Source organism: Barbus barbus (genome assembly GCF_936440315.1).
Source record: "Barbus barbus genome assembly, chromosome: 47".
NCBI lineage: Eukaryota > Metazoa > Chordata > Actinopteri > Cypriniformes > Cyprinidae > Barbus > Barbus barbus.
The window spans coordinates 12920611-12940756 of NC_136725.1; the positions used below are offsets into that span (position 1 = coordinate 12920611).

General features: G+C 38.4%; 1 protein-coding gene across 1 annotated transcript in view; it reads right to left on the minus strand.

Moving 5' to 3' along the window:
- LOC306865853 (neuroligin-2-like) overlaps positions 1 to 20146 on the minus strand; it is a gene marked incomplete at both ends in the record, with an annotated part of 51525 nt that overhangs the window by 30440 nt on the left and 939 nt on the right. The gene's annotated exons all lie outside the window — the stretch shown is intronic.

The window sequence follows — 20146 nt, forward strand, 5'->3', positions numbered from 1 at the left end:
ATATATTTAGTACAAAGCAGATTTAAGTACTTCCTATGGGTTGCCAAATTAATATATATATATATATATATATATATATATATATATATATATATATATATATATATATATATATATATATATATATAGCCTACTGTCATAAACGGCAAAATATACAGACACCAAATGCTGTCAATTTCTGGCAACCACAGCTGCCAGATTTTTGTTTTTGAACACAACACAGAAACACACATTTAGTGGAAACTGTGAAAGAGTGTTACATGGAGTGAACAACATGCACACACACACATTTGCAAGGACACCCACATACACAAACACACACAAATGTGCTCAGACACAACAGTATATGCTGTAAACACACACATTTACACAACAAGAGCTAGTCAGCAACTTTCCCCTCATTAAAATCGGAGCACTAAGACTAGTGCAATTATTTAGATTTTTTTATTAGGAAATATTAAGATATAATACTAAGTAATTTTAAATACTATTAGAACATTCAGAGTATATTTTTCTCTGCTCCTAAATGCAATAAATCAGGCCTGGAAAAGGATGACAGCTATTGTGCGTTGCTCTCCAGTGTTTGTATTGTTTTTCCTGTTTTTTGTTTTTCAAATACGATCAGTTTTACCAGGGATGACCTGCTGAACAGTCGGCAGAACACACCACAAAATCTTTTACCGGATTTTTGATTTTTAGGACGTTTTGCTGGACATTGTAGTTGGCGGAGCCGTAGCTCTGGTCAAACGCTACAAGAGGCGCAGACGGGGGAAGAGAGCCGGAGTGCTCGTGAAGCTTCGTCAGCGCGGATTTCGAACGGCGTTGCCTAGCATCCATCTGGCGAATCTCCGCTCTCTACTCAACAAAACGGACAAACTCCTCCTGCTCTCCCGGACAAATAAGGATTTTTCTAACTCTGCTGCCCTGTGTTTCACGGAAACCTGGCTAAATGGCGACATATGTTTAAATCTAGATTAAAGACACATCTCTTTAGCCAAGCATTCACATAATGCATTTTATAATCTTGTACTGTAGTATATCTGATCAAATGTACATTATTATTATTCTTTAGCTTGGGTTGAACAAATCATTTTTGCTTAGATGGAACAGCAGCTACGCTAATTATGTCTCTATTTGTCTCTGTTTCTGCCACGGGATTAACATCCCGTGGTAATTAGGAATGACAGAAGCTTCAGTCTGGATCCAACCCCTAAATGATCTGAGATGACCGAACACCTGAGAAAAGATAATGCCAACCCCTCAGAGGACCTAAGAGGATGCCAACGCTCAGACAACATACAGAATTACCAAATGACCACTGGAACTAGTTGAGACCTTACAATCTGACTTTGCTGCAGTTAAATTGAACTGCTGGTTTGTTGGCCAGAGGATTTTGATTTTGATATTGTGCAGTTGCTTTGACACAATTTACATTGTTAAAAGCGCTATATAAATAAAGGTGACTTGACTTGACATACCAGACAGCGTCCTACATCTGGCAAACTTCCAGCTGATTAGAGCAGATCCCGACGCAGAATCAACAGGGAAATCGCGCGGTGGTGGGACGTGCTTTTACATCAATGAGAGGTGGTGTACAGATGTAACTGTGTTAAAGAAGATGTGCTGTTCAGATCTAGAAACGCTCTTCATTAATTGCAAGCCGTTCTATTCGCCGCGGGAGTTCTGCTCGTTCATTCTCGTGAGTGTCTACATTCCACCGCAAGCGCACGTGAGCACAGCTTTACAGAAACTTGCTGATCTGATCACAGAGAGTGAGCAACAACACCCGGACTCTGTTTTAATCATTCTCGGGGACTTTAATAAAGCAAATCTCTCCCGCGAACTGCCAAAATACAGACAGCACATCACATGCCCCACCAGAGACAGTAATATATTGGATCACTGTTACACAACAATAAAGGACGCATATCACTCATTCCACGAGCAGCTTTAGGACTCTCTGATCACTGTTTGGTTAATCTTATTCCATCCTACAGGCAGCAACTTAAATCTGCAAAGACTGTATTAAGAACTGTTAAAAGATGGACTAATGAAACATAGCGGGACTTACAAGCCTGTTTCGACCTCACTGATTGGACTGTTTTTGAAGCTGCTGCCACCGATCTGGAAGAGCTCACAGAGACTGTAACATCTTATATCAGTTTTTGTGAGGATATGTGCATTCCTAACAGGACTCATCTAATCTATAACAATGACAAACCATGGTTCACTGCAAAACTCAGACAGCTCTGTCAGGCCAAAGAACGTGCTTACAGAAAGGGGGATAAAGTCTTGTATAAACAGACCAAATACACACAGGGAAAGGAGATCAGAGTGGCAAAGAGGAATTATTCTGACAAGCTAAGGAAAAAATTATCTTCCAGTGATCCTGCTTCAATGTGGATAGGAATGCAGGATATCACCAGTTACAAGACACCATCCCCCAGCACTCTGGAGAATCAACACCTGGCAGACGACTTGAAAAAGTTTTATTGTCGTTTTGAAAAATCACCCCACACCCGCCCCGAACACACAACCATTAACACCTCCAGCAACTCTCCTCTCCCCCACACCTACAATTCAAATCATGTGTGCCAGGTCTTCAGGAAGAACAAAAGAAGGAAAGCACCAGGCCCAGACGGTGTGTCACCAGCCTGCCTAAAAATCTGTGCTGTCCAGCTGGCCCCCATCTTCACACAGATCTTCAACAGATCACTGGAGCTGTGCGAAGTCCCCTCATGCTTCAAACGCTCCACCATCATCCACGTCCCAAAGAAACCCAAAATTACTGGACGTAATGACTACAGACCTGTGGCCCTAACGTCTGTAGCCATGAAATCATTTGAAAGACTGGTTTTGGCTTATCTGACATCACCGGACCCTTACTGGACCCCCTGCAGTTTGCCTACAGAGCAAACAGGTCTGTGGATGATGCAGTCAACATGGGACTGCACTTCACCCTGCAGCATCTGGACAGACCAGGGACTTATGTGAGGATCCTGTTTGTGGACTTCAGCTCCGCTTTTAACACCATCATCACGGAAACTCTTCAGAATAAACTAACCCAGCTCTCCGTCCCCACCTCCGTCTGTCAGTGGATCACCAGCTTCCTGACAGACAGACAGCAGCTAGTAAAGCTTGGTAAATTCACATCCAGCACTCGTACCATCAGCACTGGAGCTCCTCAGGGCTGCGTACTCTCCCCACTGCTCTTCTCCCTCTACACCAACGACTGCACATCTAAAGACCCCTCTGTCAAGCTCCTGAAGTTTGCAGATGACAACACACTGATCGGCCTCATCCAGGATGGTGACGAGTCTGCTTACAGACAGGAGGTTAAGGAGCTGGCTGTCTGGTGCAGTCTTAACAACCTGGAGCTCAACACGCTCAAAACTGTGGAGATGATTGTGGCGTTCAGGAGAAACCCCCCTGCTCTCCCCCCACTCACCATCATGAACAGCACTGTGACTGCAGTGGAGTCATTCAGATTCCTGGGCACCACCATCTCCCAGACCTGAAGTGGGATATTCATATATTCATATATAAGTGGGATATTCATGAAGTGGGATATACTGCTGAAACAATTCTACTACGCCATCATTGAATCTATCCTCTGCACTTCAATAACTGTCTGGTTCAGCTCAGCTACCAAATCTGACCTCAGAAGACTACGGAGAGTAGTCCGGACTGCTGAGAAAATCATTGGTACAACCCTCCCTACTCTCCAAGAGCTGTACTTATCCTGAGTGAGCAAAAGGGCTGGTAAAATCTTTGGACCCCTCACATCCAGCACACTCCCTCTTTGAACTGTTACCGTCTGGTTGACGTTACCGAGCTCTGAGAACCAGAACGACCAGACACAGGAACAGCTTCTTCCCTCAGGCAATCCATCTCATGAACACTCAACAATAAACGTGGAACACACAACTATAATACATTATCCATTCACCACACTCACTTATTTTATTTTTATTTCTCATTTCTAATTTGCACATACTTGACCTGTACATAAATAGTTGTCTATATTATATATTGTGTTTTTGCTGCTTTGTACATTGCCTATTTTGATATTTGTATATTATTATTTTATTATCTGTGTCCTGTCCTGTTGCTGTCTCTGTTGCACTGTGGAGCTTCTGTCACTACAGCAAATTCCTTGTATGTGTAAACATACTTGGCCAATAAAGCTCATTCTGATTCTGATTCTGATTCTGATTCTGTTGTCTTTTGGAGACTTACTGCATTAGCTACTCTACTGCATTCTCAGCCAGATGCATGTCAGCCAATGAGATTGCACTAAATCACAGGGGGCTGATGGGATTTGTAGTTTAATGATTTCTGGCTAATCCTTAGCCATTCATCAAAAAGGACACAAACGCATAATGAAATCTTAATAACCGTCGACCGTAGATTATTCCTAAAATAAAAGCCTGTTGTAATGAAATGATGTAAGAATCATTTGTTTTGGGAAGAGATTCAAAATATATGCAGCACAAATGACAACATCAGCAGTGCATGAATTAGTGCATGTACGCTTGAACATATGTACATGTTTGTGCCTGTGGCTAGTTGAGCTAGAAGCAAAATGCAAAAACATACAAGACAAAATAATCAAGAGAAATAATGGCACACATTACAACTGCCCCCCACACCCCCCTCCAAAAAAGAGTCTGAAAAACAAGACAAAAAGGGAAAAACATGCAAGAAAAATACCTTCGTCCCTCGGTCTGTTCATCGAAGACTCATCGTGTTTTTTTGTGAGCGGACCTGGGGTTAAGACAAAAAGGGGGGGAAGAGAAAAGACAAAATTCAAAAAGATTTTACTGCGCTGAAACAAAAAGAGCAAAAAATTCCAAAACAGCAAAACAAGAAAAATGACAAACTAGCAAGAGATCATGTGTCCCAATTTAAAAGAAGAATCAAAAACAGCAGCCAAAGCAGGAGAGCAAAACAGACAACGAACTCATAGAAAGAGAAAGAGAGAGAGAAACTGATGGTGGTGTGACACTTGCTAACATCCCCACTAGCAGCTACAATGTTGTCACTTTTCTTCCACAGTTTTCCATCCACACTCACTCGTTTGTTATATGCCAGGCTTTCAGTGACAAATATCCAGCCATCTTTCTTTGTGCCCAGAGAGAGAAAGTGATGAGACATGTGGAAACACTGTAGCAAAGCTGCGTTTAGTGCAACGGCCCTCAGGAGTCCTCCGACTTAATGTCCTGTGGGACAGTAACTCCCCCTCACAGGATAAGACTGCTGAAACTGTGATCTCTCTTTTCCTGTCTTACAAATAAACAAATGTCTTGTGTAATGCTCTTAAGAAAGCATCTGCCAAGGACAAACATTAATAGCTATAAATGAACATTTTATCCATTCAAACGTACAAACAATATCAGTATCTTGTGCAAAGTGGAATTTCAAGCCAAATCAGGTTTACTGTCTCTTTTTCACATTGCAGAGCAATAGACAAAAACATGAAGTGGAATACATTCGAAATGTGAAAAAATTACAATAAACTCGACTATGACTCCTTTCTATCTTTTTGTTCAGAAACAAAAGTAACCACGGTAGCCATAAATTTCACCAAATTAATGTTACAAGAAGTTTTTATTATATACTTTATTATAGACTATATATATTTTGTATAGATAATACATGATGCAACCTGGTTTTTGGATGTTACCATCAGTATTGTTAGAGTAAAACTATTAAAAATAATTTGCAGCAACTGAAATAAAATATTAGACGAAATATGTAAACTTAAAAAGGCCCAATTCTCATATGTAAAAAATTAGAAATGAAATAAATAATCTGAAAAAATAAAAATGAATGAAAACTATATCATAATATAAAAACATAAAACATTAATACATAACAAAAATACACCAAACATAACAAAATTAGTATAAATAAAACATAAATTATTAATTTTTATTATTATTTTTTAAAATGACTAAATACAAATATGTTATAAAATTTTATGTTATTATATAATAAAAATACCATAATATATTGGTTATATAAGTATACCATAATTTTAGATGATTATTATGGTACTGTATTACCATGGAATTCTTTGTACTGCTTTGAAATACCATACTAAAAGTCTGGTACAGTACATAATATTCTAATCATACCCTCAAAAAACAACACCATTTTTATAAACAACTTTATTGAAACAATGATATTATGTAAACTATAGTTAGCATGCAGCTATAGTTTTGACATTCAGGTGCTGGATAAAACTGTATTGAATGTCAGGTCTGATGTAAAAGTCTGAATGCTTCTAGTTATTAATCTGTAGTTTCTTCTCATTTCTGGTCTCATTCAAACCACTGAAACAGATCCTAGCATTTATCAGCAGGTGCTTTAGTTTGTATTGCAACAGTAGCGTTCTGTCACTGGCTTCTTCAGGACTGGAGCTGAGAGGCTCTAGTGCAGCGAGACACATTAGCATCTGTCGCTAACTAGGTTAAATGCTAAATGTTTGTGTGGCGACAGCCATTAATGGGTATTATCAGTATGACCCCCTACCCCCTCTCTCAGTACTGGCGGTGGGCCTGTAAGAGACGAGATAGAAATCGTCTCCATTTATTTACCGTTTATCTGCTACACGGGCTCTCCACACCAGTAGACCACACACACATACACACACACACACACACACACACAAATATATAATCCCATTTGTCATTGCTCATTGCTGTGCATATAATTCTCACCCTGTCTGTCCAACATACACATAATGCACATATATACAGTACAATGGTATTCTCACAAATGACTTCAAATGCTCTTCACCTGTTTTTTTTATCCTGAAGCACATACATTCACAATTACATTTAAAGGGAAAGTGTCATATTTTCAGTGTAGTAATCATTTTTCCAAAGCCAAGCTAATACTGCAGAAATAAGTAAAAGCACACCATTAGTACTTAGATTTTTGAGCAAAGTCCAAATAACACTTGCATGCTATATAATATGATGAAAGGAGTATTTCAAATGATCCGTTTGTTTGAGCTAAAATTCTGAAGTGTGAGGCTTTGACACTGCATGATTTCGGATGTAGTCTGCTTCAGTATCCAGACCAGCTCAACACAGAAACACTGGCTTAAAAAAATAGCACAACAGTAGTTTTCAGTAGTAAAAATCCAATTCATTTTCACCATAGGGGAATTGATTTTTAAAAAATAACTTATGAACCTTTAAAAACAGACATACTGTGAGCTGCGAGGTTGTTAATCGATGGTATACGCTTTTATTGACGCTATCAGTCCACATTATTTTAATTTACTTTTTAAATAATCATGTTTTATAGCAGAATTACTGGTAAAAACTACATTACCCATGATTCTGCAGAAAAAAAAATCAATATTTGAATCTTGAATTAATTTCCCAATAAACACAATAAATGCAATCATATAGATCTATATTTATCCATCATTTTTAATTCAATTGTATGATGCTTCATGGAACTGTAATTATTTACCACAATACAGTACTCAGCCTTGTAGCTTTGAAGTTAGCTTGCTGGTTTGCCTCTTGGCTTTTTTTTTTAAATATCTATTGGAAAAATACTTTCATAACCAAGTTTAATGAAAAAGTGGACAGTCACTGTTGTACTCTATTGTGTGAATTTGGTGTGGGACTATCGGTTCCTATTGGAAAAAAAGGCACAACAAGCGTTTGCGACTTTGTGCCTCTAGTGGCACCTAACATATACACATTATATATATACAATTCTGAGGGAAAATTGTGTCAAAGTAAATCCTACACCTAACTTTTATTCAGACACATGCACATTCCTTATATAGTCGAGTGTGTGCACTTTCTCGCATGTTCCTCTGAGCTGAATCTCCTGAGTTGCACTTAAGCTTTGAGACTCGATCAATGCTGACGTGATTTTCAGTTCAATTCACCATCTCAGGTCAGTTCTTCCAGTAAAGGCTGGAGAGCAGGAGACAGGTTGATGGGAGTATGGAACGAGCGCGCGCGTGTGTGTGATTAAGTCTCAGCAACGTCAGCACTTTATCAACACTTATAGCATTTGGAGATCAAGCTTTCACTATTTTACTGGTTCCTGCTTCCGACTATATGGTCTACAGCCTCCATTAGGGCTCAGGCTTTTCCGAGAAACCTAATCCTGCTGGCCTTTGAAGACGATGCACCAGCTTTAAAACTAAGGCCTAGAATTCCCCTCTAAGTGAAAGAAGACACGAGAGATGGCGTCGGTGTGGAAGTAGAGAGGAAAGCATGATAATGAAGACTTAAAATGGAGGAAAGATCATTTACGTGGGATGAGTCTTGGGTGGTACGTGGGCTGGTGAGCGCCTGGCGCGGTGACAGTCAGAAAGGAAAAACCAGGCTCCGTGGCGTTACTCCCAGTCTGAGAGATGGCAGCGTGCATCTTGAGCCGCCGAACAGTTTGTGCAGTAAACACTTTATTTCCTGAAAAAGTGTGTGTGAGTGAATGTGTATTTGGTATTTTTTGACAGGAGTGCGTGACAGGAAACCCGGCAGTACGCCATCCCAGTGTAACCAGCATGTTTGTCCTCTCTGACAGGCTTGCCGGGTAGAGACGTCTTCAGTATATTCTCTCTGTCTCTCTTTCTGTTTTTTTTTATCTCTCTGTCTCTCTCTCACTGTCTGCAAGGGGAGCAGACCTAGAAAAACAGTACATGAAAGCAATCTGCCTTGAAGGGCTGATGTCATGTGCTCAATATATATCTCCCCTCCATTAAAGACTCTAGATGAGCCATTAAACAATAGCTACAGCAGTTTCTTTCTTTCTGTTTTGTATTAACTCTTACACTGTGTCCTAACCAGAAGTGACATGTCCAGTTTCCAGCGGCTGTATTTTCTCTGTTCGTTCTTAAAGCAAAAATACTACACAATCTTGGTCAATCAAAGCATGTTTGATGTATAATATTCAGATATGAATTCAGAAAATTTGATCAGTGAAATTTTTATGTGGGCGGGGCTTATGAGCACAACACTACGGAATTACAAACCACATGACCAATGAAATGTCTTGTTGCACTAGTGGCTGGATAGAATACAGTAACTAACACAGTGTCCTAACCAGGCGTGACACATCAAGCCTTCGGGAAGTAATTTGTCTGGACACCTTCAAATTTAAATTGATGCGTGACATGCTAATCGCTTAATTTTCTTCCCAAACCAGTTAAGCACAAATTGTGGGACTATGGAGGGTGTCAGGGACACTAAACATCATCACTCTGAACAGGAAAACTCATCTACTCACTAGTCCGAATTTACAGCCTCTTTGTGTTTATACTTATGGTCTTGCATACTATTCACACATTCTTTTTTACATAAAGACTTGTCAAAAGCTTAATGATAGTGACATTGAAGTCATGCGACCATGGAATGGTTTGTTCAGTCACACTTTATTTTAAGCTCCAATTCTCACTATTAACAAACTATTAACTATGCCTTTTGCCTCAATAAACTCCTAATTTGCTGCTCATTAATAAATTAGTAAGGTAGTTGTTAAATTTAGGAATTGGGTAGGATTAGAGATGTAGAATATGTCTTTATGTGCATGTGCTTTATAAATACTAATAAACAGCCAATATGCTATTAAGTAAGCAACTAGTTAATAGTGAGAATCGGTCCCTATGCTAAAGCATTACTGTTTGTTTATAGCCTAACTTTATCTTTTTACTTCTGGATTTTAGGGATAATCTTGGATGCTGTGGATAATCTGGATAATCTCGATGTGGAAGTATCATGGGTAGTATCTGTAGCTTGGGTTGACCAAATAATTTTTGCTTAGATGGAACAGCAGCTACGCTAATTATGTCTCTATTTGTTTCTCTGTTTCTGTCACGGGATTAACATCCCATGGTAACTAGGAATGACAGAAGCTTCAGTCTGCATCCAACCCTTAAATGATCTGAGATGACCGAACACCTGAGGAAAGATAATGCCAACCCATCAGAGGACCTCAGAGGATGCCAATGCTCAGACAACATCCAGAATTACCAAATTTTGCCATAAATTACACATATTAAGGTTCTGCAATATATAAATATATTGCGGAAACTTAAATTCCTGTAGAGCTGCTTTGCAACGATTTGTATTGTAAAAAGCGCTATACAAATAAACTTGAATTGAATTGAATTGAATTGAATGGGTAGTTTAGGGTCTCACTATTAACTAGCTGCCTATTAGCATGCATATTACTTACACATTGTTGGATTCAGCAAATTAGGAGTTTGAGGCAAAAGTTGTAGTTAATAGTGAGAATTAGTCCCAAACTAAAGTGTGACTGTATCGTGAAAGTTTGTTGGTCACAAAGCTAATTTTCTACAGAAAACCAAAAGCCAAAGCTAACTTCCTGGTTGGCCTATGTTGTGGTCCTTCTCACCCCACTCCGGGCGGGGTTCAAACCGCGGTCTCCGGAATGGGAGGAAGGCACTCTAACAGGCCATGGCTTCTAGCGTGCCTCTTGAGATCAGAGGAGTAAGGAGGTTTACCTGCACAGCACCTACTCACTGGCCTCCGTTACACCTACAAAATGACATCATCCTTGCAGCACTCTACTGACAGCCATTAAAAAGTAGCCATCTATTTTGACAAATGTTTTTGTAAGCAACATAAAAATCAAAAGTACTTTAATACAAGATCACAGTAGATGTTTTAGCAGTACCCAGTTCTTTTTTGAAAGATCTGAAGGATCTTAAAAGCATAAAATATAGACTTTTTGCATTTTCCAGTCTGCTGCCTTGCACGTCACAGCTCACCATTGACTCTAGTGAAGGGCTTGGTGAATTAACTATGACTTTTGCGTCAATAAACTCTTAATTTGCTGCTTATTAATAGTAAGGTAGTTGTTAAGTTTAGGTCTGGGGTAGATCGTGACGTATTGTCAAGTATGGTGACCCATACTCGAAAATTGATGCTCTGCGTTTAACCCATCCAAGTGCACACACACAGCAGTGAGTAGTGAACAAATGCGCGCACACACACACACACACACACACACACACCGTGAACACACACCCGGAGCAGCGGGCAGCCATTTATGCTGCGGCGCCCGGGGAGCAGTTGTGGGTTCGGTGCCTTGCTCAAGGGCACCTCAGTCGTGGTATTGAGGGTGGAGAGAGCGCTGGACATTCACTCCCCCCACCTACAATTCCTGCCAGCCCGAGACTCGAACCCGCAACCTTTCGATTACGAGTCCGACTCTCTAACCATTAGGCCACAACTTCCCACTTATTTTTTCAGGGGAGAGCGCGAACGCAGTCCCCCACTACCATAAATTATGCAGTCGAGATTCCCACATTTGGGGAATTCGCAGGGGTCAGCACAACCGGAGTGCAATGGCCAAGCCTCGCCCTGGGTGAACCGCCTTCTTGATCATGGATCTTTATCAAGGGATATATATTTTTAAGAAGACTCATGTCTCTTATGGCTGCATTTTAACTACTATTAATATACTGTGATATATTAATACAGTATTGATACAAATATTAATGCATCATTACTCCAGTCTTCGTTGTATGCTGATTTGATGCTAAAGAAACATTTCTTATTATTATCACTGTTAACAGTTGTGCTGCTTAATATTTGAGTGGAAACTGTAAACTTTTTTCAGGATTCTTTGTTGTTCAAAAGAACAGCATTTATTTGAAATAGCAATCTTTTGTTACAATGTAAATGTATTTACTGTGACATTTGATCAATTTAATGCGTCCTTGCTGAATAAAATAATTTATAAAAAAAATGGAAATGGAAATTCTATCTGCAAGCTTTCTCCATGTATTATGATATAGACACCCTTGGATGTAAACAAAACTGTGAGAGTATGGAAAATATTAGCTGTAATGTAATAGCCCACTTTTCAGCATCCAATCAAATCCTGATGGATGCAATCAAGCCCCACCTTACATCACCATTGCCGCTAAACCTTCTGTTTCACTCAAAAATGTCATATTACAGGAGCGAAATGGGTTGCGGATACCATTTCATGTTGTTTTTAAAGTCACCCAGTAAGGAGGTGAGCGCAGCCTCAAGTGACATGATGTAATGGGCAGTTTTTCAGTGAAATTTCAGGAGAGGGACGAATCACCGTCGTAATCGTCTCCAAGAGCTCCTTGTAAATCAGGTCATCCAGCACGTGTGTGCGTATGAGTGCGCGGAGCCGTGTTTCTTTGCCATTCATTGCCCATGGGCGAGTGAGAAGAAGACTGTCCATATCTATATGACATAAACCTTCAGTTACTGCTAGCTATCTCCCAGCTGCTCCCACTCAAACAAGTGTCATCCTTCTCTTCCTCTTTCTCTCGCTCTCCTGTCACGCTCTATCTATCTCTTGTTCGCTCTTTCTCTCTGGTGAGCTGTCTGCATCTGCTGCATCATGCTGTGCTCTGAAATATAGCTTTTAATAAAGAGTATGGATGGTAAATGCTCTTCGAACCGGTAATAAAAATGGAGGATTCTTGGTGTTTGGCGGAGGCAGAACTGTGGCAGGGACTAACACAGTCGGCTAGAGGAGAACACAGCTGCCTTCCCACACAGAGCACAGCTGGAGATAAAATATGGGTGTGCATCTGTGTAGAGCTGTTGGCTCTAATAGACCTTTCACTATAATGAGACCTTTCACCATGTTGTTAGTGCTATGGCAAATGACACTACTACTATTGTTCATATTCTTAGGGTTGTGGATTCAAAACAAACCCCTAGCGGTAAGCACTGAACTTTGGTTTGTGTCACCGACGCATCCTTCATCGTTTGTGCTACAGACATAATTGATATCTCAAATCATATGGTTGAAAACAGATGCTATTACTATTAGTCATCAGACGTTTTGCCTGAAGCACAATAAAACAGGTTGAAGGAGAGACCCAGGCCATATATGGGGGCAAGAATGTCATAGGGATGAAAACTGACAATAATATAAAAGTGAAAGGAAGCAGAAAGCTGTACATGCTCACAATGTATGTATAACAAATTCAGGCTTGGTGAGCAGAAGAGAATTCTTAATAAAAAAACATAAAAAATCTTACTGTTCAAAAACTTTTGACTGGTAGTATATATAAACCCCTACATAACATACATAAAAATAGTATTTCTTTTTTGAAGCAATGTTTTTTTGGGGTTTTTTTGCATTCCCCTATTACAGTGTCAGAATTTTAATATATATTTTTAATAATACTGCTTTTAAAAATAACAAATACACTCTAATATGCTGATTTGCTGCTCAAGAAACATTCTAATTATTATCATTTTGAAAAGTTTTTTGCCTAATATTCAGTGCTGGGTAGTAACTGATTACATGTAATCTGGATTACGTAATCAGAGTCCAACATCATGTACTTATAATTAGAGTGCATTACATTACATACTCATGATTAGACTACACTTACTTTTTTCTTGATTACATGATTACATAAACTCACACAATAGCAATACATTATTCAAAATTAATTGATTCTTACTAATTCCTTTTCATCTTTTAAATGTTCCTAAAATGTTCTAAAATGCTTACATGACATGGAGGTAAACAAATAAATTATTTTATTTTGATTGATATTATTTTAAAATAATTAATTTTAATTTTAAATTTTTATGAGTTAATTATTAGCTTTTTATTTAAAATGCGACGTCCTTCGTGAACTCCAGTATGGGAAACCGTGACATTATGTAATGTTTAATTTAGTTCATGTTGTTAATGAATGGAATACATTTTCTTTGCATTTTAATATCACCATGCTACAGTATTATCTTATTTAAATCAAAGTGTTAACTGAGTTAGGTCAAAAGTAATCTAAAAGTAGTCTGATTATATTACCTAAATGTGTAATGTAATGGATTACATTACTAAGTACAATTTTTGTCATGTAATTTGGAATCAGTAATGGACTACAATTTGTAAGTACCGAGCATATATATATATATATATATATATATATATATATATATATATATATATATATATATATATATATACACACAGTATATTGTGTGTGTGTGTGTGTGTGTGTGTGTGTGTATATGTGTATATAAATCACCCTTGAGTATTATGAGGAATACAATCAATTCACAAGTAAAACATCCAGTTTTATTCTGGTAATGACAATTTAGGCAGAGATATTATTATTTTGAATGCCAGAATGCTTAAAAAAGTCCTAAATAGGCTTGTATTACTTCATGGAAAATAATAATAATTTCTTATTGTTTCCTTTTGATTTTGGGGTGATGTGAGATTCTGTGAGATTTGACCAAAAAAAAAGAAAGAAAAAAAGACCCACAAAAGTGCAAATTGCATTCAGCACAAGACTTTGTTACACATTTGCACTGTTACCTGATTTGCGGAACTTGTTTAGGTCAATATGACTTGGGCGGTACAATAACAAACAGAGTGTGCAAACAAGTGAAGCTGAACTGTACTGTACTTAGGGGGGAAAGAAAAATATAGGAGAGAGAGAGACAATGAGACAGTATAATGGGAGATTTGCCTGCAGGGGATTGTCATGATCCACAGCATTGGTTACAACCCTTGTCCCAGTAAGAAATGACTGTTTACTCTATGTGTGTGTGCACGCCACCCTACATGATATGTTTGCGGTAAAGTGGCTTTAGGCACATATGTATGCCGGCGATTGTGTTTATACGGGTGTTTGTGCCGTGATGCAGATGTGTATATCGTAGAGGTTTGCCAGCTGTTGTGCACTGTGGGGAGGTGGACGGTGTCACAGCTCTTAAACCACCACACACAACACGGCTGCGGCCAAACACATCAATATAACTGATATCTGATCTGCCCTGGGCTTGGGTTCAAAACATTCCACTGACTAGACAAATACAAACACATTTGATCATGTCACATTGTATGAACACACACACTCAGAAGCTGCATGAATGCAGTGTGTTTAACCGTGTGTTCTGCTTTTCTGAACAGCTGCATGGTTGTGAAACTGTGTTTGTGGGTGAACAGCATGAGTTGATGGTTCATCGTAGAGGTGAATCAAGCCTATCTACAGCTATCATAACATTCAAATTCAAACATCCACTTTTTTTTCGAGGGCTGATCCAGATTTGCTCTCAGTTATGCATTAACTTTGTTTCAGTTGTTTCTCTTAAAATCCCTGTCCCTGTTAGGCAAAATAAGTTCTCTTGGCGGCCATCTTGATAACAGCCCCAGGCAGCTATTCTCTAGTAACTGTACAGTGTAGAAAGACCAAAATTTACAAAACCGTTTGTCAAAATTATGCTTCAATAACCAACAATAAAATCTGAAAAAAAACCCAAATAGCCTATTTAGCTTTATAAGCTAAAAAAAAAGTCTATTTTCACACTGGTCCAGCTAATATGCATGCTAATGCATTCTAGAGTAAACTGACTGGCCAATTTCTCATTTATATATAAGAAAGGATTTAAATTCTTATAAACACCATGATAAGAGTTACGAGTTTCATTAATTTCTATACAAGAATCCAAATTCACCATGTCGCTGAGAAAAATAAAAATAGAAGCAAGACATTTGCATGAGACATCTGTACAGTAATGACATTAATATGAATGTGAGTGGAAGATCTTAATATTAGTTTCATGTTTTTGCTATACAAAAGTTGTTTTTTTGGAATAAATCTTTTCATCAGTCAAATTCCTGGAGCAAGGCCCAAAACTTAAATCTATCATAAACCATTATCAACCATAATATTGTTTTACATGATTTAAAAAAAAAAAAAAAATGTCCTTTTGACAACTGAATTATTTTAGCTTTTATTTGGCTACTGATGTGACTGTGTCCATCATTTTATCGAAAATGACTAAGTGCACCTTTAGAGAGATCTAATTGGCAATTTTTCCGTCTTTCCTGGATTGTTTTTAAATTGAAACCTGATCTCTAACTGTAGATACAACAGATTCCTTGTCATTATATCAGAAAGTCTGACTCTGTGAAATTGCTGTGTGATTCTGCCAATTTCCTGACATTTATTGGGATATAATTTGAAGATATTTTGCACATACTGAGCTTGCTTATTCGAAAACTCTGCACTAGAATGGTGATGAGGAGCATGGCCAGTGTGTGTATGCTTGTGTGTCACGGCCGGGTCATCAATCACCAGCATCATTGATTGAATATTGATCAGCGTGGGCCATAATTCAGCATCTCTATTACATGCAGCCCTACCAGCAGACCCACAGTGGCAGAAAACTCTCCTTTCAAACAAACAATAGAGCAAATCTTATATACGTGTGCCAATTAGAGGAGAATGAGAAGACAATAGGAGCATATGCATCTTATGTACACACACTCTCCCTCGCTGCCTCTCTGTTTCTTTCTCTCCATCTCTCGTTCCCCTGCAGAAGAATCCTGATCCAATTTTCACCCGATCAAGGGCTTCTAGGACGGCAGAAATAGCAGCATTAGTTTGAGGTTTGTTCTTGCATCAAAAGCTATTGACACCATAGTTCTTCTGTAGCGTCGACCAACTGGTTATTTATTTATTAACCTTCACCAACATCACTAGACCCCAAATGCAACATTCTCCCAACCTGCAGTGCCGCTAAGCGAATCTACATTTATATAATTCTGCCAAGATTCAATTGACTATTGAACTGTTACCATCTTTTTGTTTAGCTGTGCACCTTATTGATTGTATTAAAGGGATTTTTTCATTTGGAGCGCTGCCTTGAATGAAGAGAAGTGAGCGTTACGCTTCAATCTGCTTGACAAAACACGTCTGGGTGAAATCAAATTTCCCCCGACGTGACCGAGAAGCAGCCCCAACTCTGCTTCTGAAGCACAGTCGTACGTCATGTTTTTTCAGAGTCAAATGCCACATGCCTGAAGGAAATACCAGTGCTTGTATGGCAGAGAATGAATATTGTTACATTTTTAGGTGAATTTAGGTTTATTCTTTGGTTCTGCGTAAATGAAATACCACACTGCAAGCTCCTTAAACTTTGGCTTTGTCGTGACACCCAGTCTTGTTTTCTGCCGGCTGTGCATTAGAATCAATACACATAATGTGGCTTCTGTGCAGTCTCTGCAGTTTAAAGAGAAGAAAACAAGGCCAAATGCAATTCAGTATGCAAATAAGTTTTTAGAAAGAATCCAGTAAGCAATGGTGTCATGGCTTTTGGTTAGATTTTTAAACAATGAATTAACAATATGCAGAAATGATGCCCAACACATTGATCAAAAATTATGAGTTAATAATTTAAAGTTAATTTAAATAAATTCAACAAATTTGAATGATGTCTATACATGAAGTGATCTGAGCTGAAATAGCAGAAATGGGAAGAGATGGATAAAAATAGACTGACAAACCAAACATTCGCCTCATCTGGTGCTAAACAAAGTAAGCAGAATGAGCAAATAAACAGTACTATCAGCAGACGCAATTAACTGTGTGAGAATTTCTCCCGAAATATTTAGGAATATCAATATAATATGTCCTTGTAAGCATTGCAATAAAAATGAAGCAATATTGGCTGTTAAACTGGACGTAGCATTGAATTAGCATTCCCAATTAAGCATTAATCACATAAACCGACTAAACTAATTGTGGCTGATTTGTTTTATTAGTTCAATTTCAAATTCACAGAGAGAGTGATCACTTTTATGTTCTAATACAAGAGAAGATTAGAGGTGAGAAGATGCTTGTCATTTGAATTTTATGATTATCTAGCTATCTGTCTATGCAATGCATATTGTCAGCTCCGAATTAGAGTTAAAAAATTTAATGAGTGAATATCCTGCTGAGTAAATATTTTCTAAATAATTTAAGAAATTGTAGCAATCCCAATATTTTTAGCAGAACGCTAAATGAAAGGCAACCGTTTTTTTTGTTTATAATATCATGCATACTAATTTTTAACACAGCATAAATGGGCTTTAGGAAGGAGATCCCTTGCAAGATATTTATGGCCTCTTCAAAAAGTTTGAAAATGCCTTAGAAAGAGAGAGTGAACGAGCAAGAAGGATAGATAAGTGAGATAATTACAGTTCCTTCTAATCCTTTGGCTGTAAACTACTCTCGCATCCCCACCAACATTAACACTAAACACCTACCAAATGTTAAACTGAAATGGAGTGAAAGCGCCAAGTCCAGATACATTAAATCCCTCCCAAACCTGTGAATGATTCTCAGCTCAGTGACTGTGTAGGAATCCCCGTCAGTGAGTGTGTGCTGGACGATTTTTTGATAAGACTCACAAGCAGCGCAGCGGCGCTTGGCACACATAAACATGGGAAGCGATGAGTGTGGAGAGTGTGTACACCTCCACAACAATGTCAGAAGCATTAATCACTTACTGTGGAGGAACTGTTTTTCTGGGTTGCTGTGAACAAGAGGGTTTTTGTGTGTTTTTTTAGTGTTGTAGACCCATCTTAACACTGCAAAGGCAGCATCAAAGTCCCGTCTGAAAAATTTACACACGTTCAATGCAGTCATCCCTCTGCATGCATACTGCAGATCCACTGCACTGCTGTCTGTAAAAATACTGCAACCTTATACACATAAAACATACTCACAGATTCCCTTGTGTGTACATGCAATTCATCTTCATAATTATGAAAAATAAAATCTTCTCTTGTTATGTGGCCCAGATTTGCTTATTATTTCTTATTAGGGAAAAATCTATTTCTGTTCACAGAAGCTGATTCTTTGAACTCTTGTGTAAATAACACATGGACTTTTTGATGTTTCCAAGTTTACTGTGTGAAAATTCTCTCAGATTAAGATTAATCCCTAATTATTTATCTCATTCATTCTTATTTATGATTTTTACATGCGGATCTACTGCTGAAAACTGCTAAGAAAGCTCATAGGAAAGAAAAGGCACAAATGAGATATTTAATGTTGCAATTGCTTCTCCTAGACAGCAATAAGATTAAATGGAGACTTCAAAAATGATGCGGTCTCATTAACAGTAGATATACTTGACAATCTGTAACATTTTATTTTAATAGTCCATTTTAGACTCTATACTAAATACAGTGTTCTGTCATGAAACTCTAGATGGCGCAGGCCGATTGGCGCAGCTGATTGGTTTCTTTAATAGCAGCCAGTGAGCTTGCTGTTCAACATTCAAATACTTGGCTAGTGCTTGCTGTAGCAGTTGCAGCACGCTTCAGAAACCTCCACCTTCCCCAGCTCCACCTGTATAGATCTGCTACAGGGTGATTTCATGTATGTTATATATGGGAGTTATTTCATACATGTTATATGTGCAGCAGCAGTATTTCCTACATGCTCACAGCAGCATGTCTGTGGATGTATTGGCAGTAGCAATTATCAGTACTTGTAGCAACTACTCAGCAGCAGCGTAGCAGATCTATTCTGCCAAGACCAAACACATTAACGTTGTCATGTATAATACAATGATAAAACTCCCAGAGTTGTCATGACAGAACTCTAAGTAACTTTTCAACTAGATATCAACTATTAGTCATTAGAGTAGACTGTCTGTTTAATATCTGATAACACTTTATTTTGGTGGTCTTTTAACAGTCTACTGACTTTAATTATTTACCAATTTATTCAACTAAGCCTAACACTAATCCTAACCTAACAGTCTAATAATACTCTAATGAGAGTTAGTTGAATGTCTAAAGTGGACAATAGAAATAAAGTGTAACCTGACAACCTATATTATTTTCAAAGCTAGAGCAAGATTAAAATCTGTGATCACTTGGAAAAAGTATTTCTCTAAGCATCGTCATTTGAGCTGCTTGAAGACTAAAATTCTAGAGTCGCTCCTGCAATGGATGCATCATCCAACTGCAATCTACAGCACTTAGTGAATGTATATCTACAAATTAAGGAAGACTGATTTACTGACTCACTGTAATGGACAGGCACATTAACACACTCAAAGAGTACACAGAGCTGCTAAAACGCAAAATTGCTATTAGCATTAGAAGACCTCCTGTGTATATGGTTTCATCATTGACGAGCTTTCATCTCTCCAACAAACACGCATTGCCTGCCACACTCCCATGACTATGACAACCCATTTTGAGAGCTGGCACAGTGAGACATTACCCAGCAGTCTCTGCACAACCCATTTACAAACTGCAGCGAGGCCCATTTATCAGAGGCTTTAGCACATGCTCAGATTGTTGCCTGTGCAGTTTCAGTAACAATCACTGACTGGAGCAT